The sequence below is a fragment of the Dasypus novemcinctus genome, chromosome 19, assembly GCF_030445035.2.
Source record: "Dasypus novemcinctus isolate mDasNov1 chromosome 19, mDasNov1.1.hap2, whole genome shotgun sequence".
In the NCBI taxonomy this organism is placed as follows: domain Eukaryota; kingdom Metazoa; phylum Chordata; class Mammalia; order Cingulata; family Dasypodidae; genus Dasypus; species Dasypus novemcinctus.
This window is the reverse complement of record NC_080691.1, coordinates 73,446,056-73,451,976: the sequence shown is the minus strand read 5'-3', so window position 1 is coordinate 73,451,976 and position 5,921 is coordinate 73,446,056. Positions and strand designations below refer to the sequence as shown.

Below are 5,921 nucleotides of genomic sequence, written 5' to 3'. Positions count from 1 at the left end.
GTTGTTCAGAAGATGGCAGCAGTTTAGGTGGACACTACTGAGTTCTCTCACATAAAATAGTGAAGAGGAAAAAATCTTCCTGAGTGAGCTGTTTTGAGAACCCATGGAGAAAGAGTCTTCAGGGTATCAACCTGGAAGGAACTGGGCAAAGAGATAAAGGGTCCAAGTTAAATCCATGAGTTTCTCACCCAAGTTTCTGGAAATGGTGGGCAACCAAATCCACTGAGAACTCCTCCTTGACTCCCACATTCCACTAAATGGGAAATAGCATTCTCTGGGAGGAAGACGGTTCTGGTTAAGGGTAGAGATGGTTTTCCTTTTTGTATGTTTGATTATCTGGGCTCCCTTTGAACTTTATATATATATATATATATATATATATATATATATATATATATATATATATATATATATATATATGAAGCATACCAGCTGGCACCATGGTGGTCCCCAGCAGAAGGGAGAGGGGAATCCACTCAGACAACCTGACATTCCAGTCACACTGGGAGAGAGGAACATGTACAGGGAGAGGGTGAATACAAGTAACAGTCTAGTCTGGTGCTGAAAAAGATCAAAAATTCAACTTCTCTAAGGGAGATTGGCAGTAGGAAGCCTCAATAAGCTTTCACAGGTCTAATTAGGGTCTCCTGGGAAGAAGAGGGTGTTGAAAGAGGTTCGAGAGTGATTTTTTGTGGTGAGTTTGGTCACTAGGGTCCCATTTCAATACAAGAAGGGACCTTAACCTGACCAGGAGAGGGGAGGGGGGCTATACTCATACAGGGTGTCATGTCCGGGTTCTCTGGGAAAGAAAGCAATTAGAATAGAAAGGGGATAGGACAGATAGGCATCCTATCATCAGGAATCTTGAAACTGCTAAGAATCTAACCTGCCAAGGAAAAGTGGACAGATAGCTTTCTCAAAGAACAGCTGACCAAAGGGGAAAGTTTAGCCAAGTGGAGAAGTTCCTGCCTTGAATATGCGGCCCCTGTTTTAATTCCCAGCTCTTCTTAGAGAAGTGATCCACTGGGCTATCAGACATCCAGCTGATATTTTAGGACAGGAAACTTACAGACATTCTTTTTGTATTAGCTTTTAATTAATCTCTTACTTTTCTTTAAAAAAAATGTTCCTTTTTTCAATTTAACTTAGTTTACTTGGTAAAATCAATTCAAAACCTGCAGAGGGGAGAGTGCAGAGAAATCTCACCAACATTCTGAGAAACTAATTAGGAGCCTAAGAGGGAAGGCTGTTTTTCCATGCTTTTTTTGTTTGCTTGCTTGTTTGCTTTTTTTTTGTTCTTTTCCTCCTTTTTTACCCTCCTTCTTTCCCCTTTTGATGTCAAGTAGTTGCTGCTCTCTTGTTTCTTTTTTATTGTGCTTCACCTTCCCATGTTTCCCTATTTTTTATTATTTTGTCTACATATACTATTTTTTTCCTTCCTTCAGCTTTATATCTTGTGCTTTCTGTTGCTGCTCTTTCATTCCACCTGTTTATGTTTCCTCTTCAATTTTTCTTGTCCTTATTTCTCTATGTTCTCCAATTTCTTTTTTTAAATATTTTTTCTTTCTGTCTTTTCTTTTCTCTTTCCCTCTCTCCTGACCATTCTGCCCTTATATTTTTCTCTATTCAATTTCTCATTTCATCATTTTTACTCCACCTTTTTACTCTTCTTCTTCTGCACCTATTACCCAAGTTAATTACTCACTTTCTTAGGTATTGTATGGTTCCTCTTCTAACATTTTTCATTGTTGTTACTATTATCCTGTCTTGCTTCATACTTATTCCCTTTCCTCTGGCCCTAATTTTTTTTTCAAGGAAACGGAGACCGCAGAAAGGAAATAGAATCAGGAACAAAGTGTGAAAGTGAAAACTAACATCATACACAAAAACAACAAGAAAATAAAACAAGAGATTAGAAATAGCAGCTAATCAACTGAACAAACCCATCAAGATAAACTGATGCCTAGAAACAAAGAAAAACTACAACCCATCTTAAGAAACAGGAAGACATAACCCAGTCAAATGAACCAACTATAACACAGGAGGAGATGCAGAACATGGAACAACTAATCAGAGATGTCCAAATAAACATCATTAATCAACTTGAAGTGAATGACGAGGTTAAAGATATTAAGAAGGCACTGGAAAAACTCACTGAAGAAACATACATAAAAAGGGACTGATTTTTCTTTACTGTCCAGTGCTGTTTGACATAGACTTAATCTGTGATCTCATTGTGGATCATTCTAAAATCTATGAGGGAATGTATCATCAAGGCCCTGTGTGCACCCTGAAGATTTTAGTCATGCAATTATTCATGTGATGATAAGTACAGAGCTGGTTAATACATGTTGTTCTGTAAGTACTTATTACCTTATATAGACTGTCTGGAAAAGAATAAAATGTGTTTCTAATAAATGTATGCATGATTTTTAAAATAAATGTTTAATTACCTAAAACTGAACCTAGGCTTCAGGAAGTTTATAATATAATGTAGAGGAAAACTATATATATATGAAGTGAAGTCACAAAATCCTAATAAAAGGTATAATTTGGCACAATGAAATGTGTCTGCTGCATATACATAGATAGCAAATATAACTATATAGCAAAACAAAAATAAAACATGTATTATGAAAGATGTGAGATATATGGAAGTGTTAATTATTGACTATTTTTTAAAATATAAAGTTAAATATTGTAACCAATTTAATTTATCCTAAATACTATGCAATTCCAACAATAAAGTTCTAACTATATGAACATTTAGAACCACTTTGTTTCAATCACTTGGGAGAGAGTGAATACATGTTTTTGGACAAGAACCAACTAAAACAATATTTCTTTTTCTCATAAAGGATTTCAATAACAAGGTTGTAAACCAAGAAGGAGAACTAGAATAAAAATTGACAATGGACTCACAACTCAACACACACATGCTTGTGTGTGCAGAGCATGTTTCTGAAAGAGTAAAGTTAGAATCCAAAGGCAGTCATTGAATCTAGAGGAGGGAATAGATACATGGGGAACACAGTTGTAAGAGGAAATTACCTTTGATTATTTTGCACACCCACACAGACACACATATTTATCTTAACAGTACTCAGAAGGAATTAGGGTATTGGTAAAGGATAAGGATGTCCTGGGATAAATAATTAAGTCTCCCTTTTCTTTCTCAATCTGAGTGTGAATATGCAACTCTTTAACTCTGATTGTCCCGGGCCAATATTATAAAACAAGAACAACACAGACGGCAGTGAATTGAGGAGAAAGAATCCATGTCCTTGGTGGCATCACTAAACTAACAGAGAAGCCAGTCTAAACTCACCAGATGAGGAACATTTATTTTGGTTGAGCTGTTTCTTATATGCCGTTGAAAGCATTCTTCCTGGTCAGGAATGGATATTCTTAATCTTACATGTCAGAGTTCATGCCAGGGGATCTGTACACACCTTGACAGAAAAGTGACCATTTCTAAAGTTGAAGATGTGTGAAACTGAAACACTGAGTGTTTGCTTTTTTACTCAGATGCAGTGCACTGTATCCAATGTCCAGCTGAAGAGGATCCAAACCCTGAGAGAAACTGCTGCTTCCCAAAGGAGGTGATCATCCTCTCCTTTTAGGATTCATTGAGGATGTCTCTAGACTGCACAGCTCTTCACTTCTTTCTTCTCACAGCTGTGGTTCTGTGGTTCTTTATGAAGTATAGAGACACTCCCATTGTCAAGGCAAATAACAGAGCTCTCAACTACATCCTGCTCAACTCCCTTCTCCTGTGCTTCTTTGCTCCTTGCTCTTCATTGTCCATCACAACACAGTCACCTGCATTCTTCATCAAGTCACCTTTGCAGTTTTGTTCTCTGCAGCTATTTCCAGTGTATTAGCCAAAACCATCATCATGATTCTAGCATTTAAACCACTAAACCTGGAAGAACAATGAGATGGCTGCTGGCATCAGGGGTTTCTAACGCTGTCATTCCTATCTACACCTTGAACCAAGTGCTTATCTATGGAATCTGCCTGGGAACTTCTACTCCTTTCATTGACAAATACACACACTCTGAGCCCGGAAGCATCATCATTGGGTGCAACAAGGGCTCTGTCACTGCCTTCTACTGTGTCCTGAGTTACCTGGGCTCATTGGCCCTGGGGAGCTTCACTTTAGCTTTTCTGGTCAGGAACTTCCCTGACACCTTCAATGAAGCCAAGTTCTTGACCTTTAGCATGCTAGTGTTTTGTAGTGTCTGGGTCACCTTTCTCCCTGTCTATGACAGCACCAAAGTAAAGGATATGTTGTCTGTGGAGAATTTTGCCATCTTGGCTTCTAGTGCTGGAGTAGTAGTCTGCATTTTTGCCCCTAAGAGCTATTTTATTCTGATAAAACCTGATAAGAATACTTTTAAAGTATTAAGAAAAATGAATTCCAGGGGCAAATAGGAATTTTAAGTTTTTATCTCATAAGTCTCTACAAGTGTTTTATGCTTTTGAACAACAAACTTCTGTACCTTTGCATTCATATATAACAAAATAATTGAATGGACTTTTTGTCTTTATTTATCATAAGTTTCCTTGTCATCATTAAGAGCCCCTCTATACAACTATCCTTACCTGCCAAGACTCACAAGTAGGATTTTATCTCAGAAAAAAAAATAGCTCTTCCTAAAATATTTGCTGAATTTTTTTTCTATATTTTAATTTATCACCTCATAGATGCAGTACAAATTCATAATTTTCATAAATCTATTTTTACGTGTTTACTTTCTTGTTTTCTTCTTAACTTATTTTATTTTTTTATTTAAAAGTTGTAACAGATTTGAAATTTTTCATGTATCTGGTGGTAATTATTTGACATAAATTTTCTACTAATGCATAATCTATTGCTCATAGATGTATGATTGTCATTGTTCAATTGCTATGGATTCTTTCCTATGGCATGCTAAGTGTGTTATCACCATGGGATTGTTTCTGACATCCATGTTTTTGCCCATCAGGTTGTTGTTTTTGTTTTTGTTCTCATTTACTGGCCCCAATTCCTGACTTAAAATGTTTTATTTAATTCCATCTAAATGTCTAAACTTTAATCACTGTTCATATCTCCTGGTAATGTTTGTCTCTTTGAGCTTTACATCCCAGGATATTTAATATAAAGAAAATCATAGTGAATTTGTCATTCTCTGACTCATTTCATTCACTAAAATATTTTCAAGGTTCGTTTATATTTAGCATGATTAAGAATTGTATTCATTTTATGACTGAATTTTATTCCATTGTATGTAATACAATCTCTTTATCCATTCATTTTGCTGTGGACATGAGTTGTTATCACTTTTGGCTTATGTGTATAATGCTGCTGTGAACAATGGGATACAAGTTTCACTTTGAGTCCCTAATTTTCATTATTTTGGATACATACCAATGAGTGTGATTGTTGGGCCATATTGTAAGTCTATCTTCAACTTTCTTCAGAACTACATACTAACCGTATACAAGGGTGGCAGTTTTTCTGACCCCTCTCTAATGCTTGTTATTTCCATTTCTTTTAGAAAGAGCTGTACTATTGTTGTGAAGTGGTATCTCCTTTGGTTTTGACATTCATTTAAACTATGGTTAATAATTGTGAATAACTTTTTATGTGTGTGTTGAAATTTTGAATATATTCCTTGAATAAATGACTTTTGAATCTCTTTGTCCATCTTTTTAATAAACTCAGTTGTTTGTCCTTGTGTTATTGAGTTGCAGGATTTTAAAAATATTCTTGATATCAATCCATTATCAAATATATAATTTGTATTTATTTTCTTCCATTATGTAAATTATCTTTTCCCTTTCTTTGTGATACCCTTTGATGCAGAAAAGCTTTTAATGTGATGAATTTGAATTTTTCTGTTTTTTCTTTTGTTGCTCATGCTTTTGATATCATA

The 5,921-nt window shown here is 35.6% G+C and overlaps 1 pseudogene; it reads left to right on the top strand.

The window, feature by feature from the left end:
• Positions 1–3,635: 3,635 nt before the first annotated feature.
• LOC139436960 (vomeronasal type-2 receptor 116-like) lies at positions 3,636–4,437 on the top strand (annotated as a pseudogene).
• Positions 4,438–5,921: the final 1,484 nt, after the last annotated feature.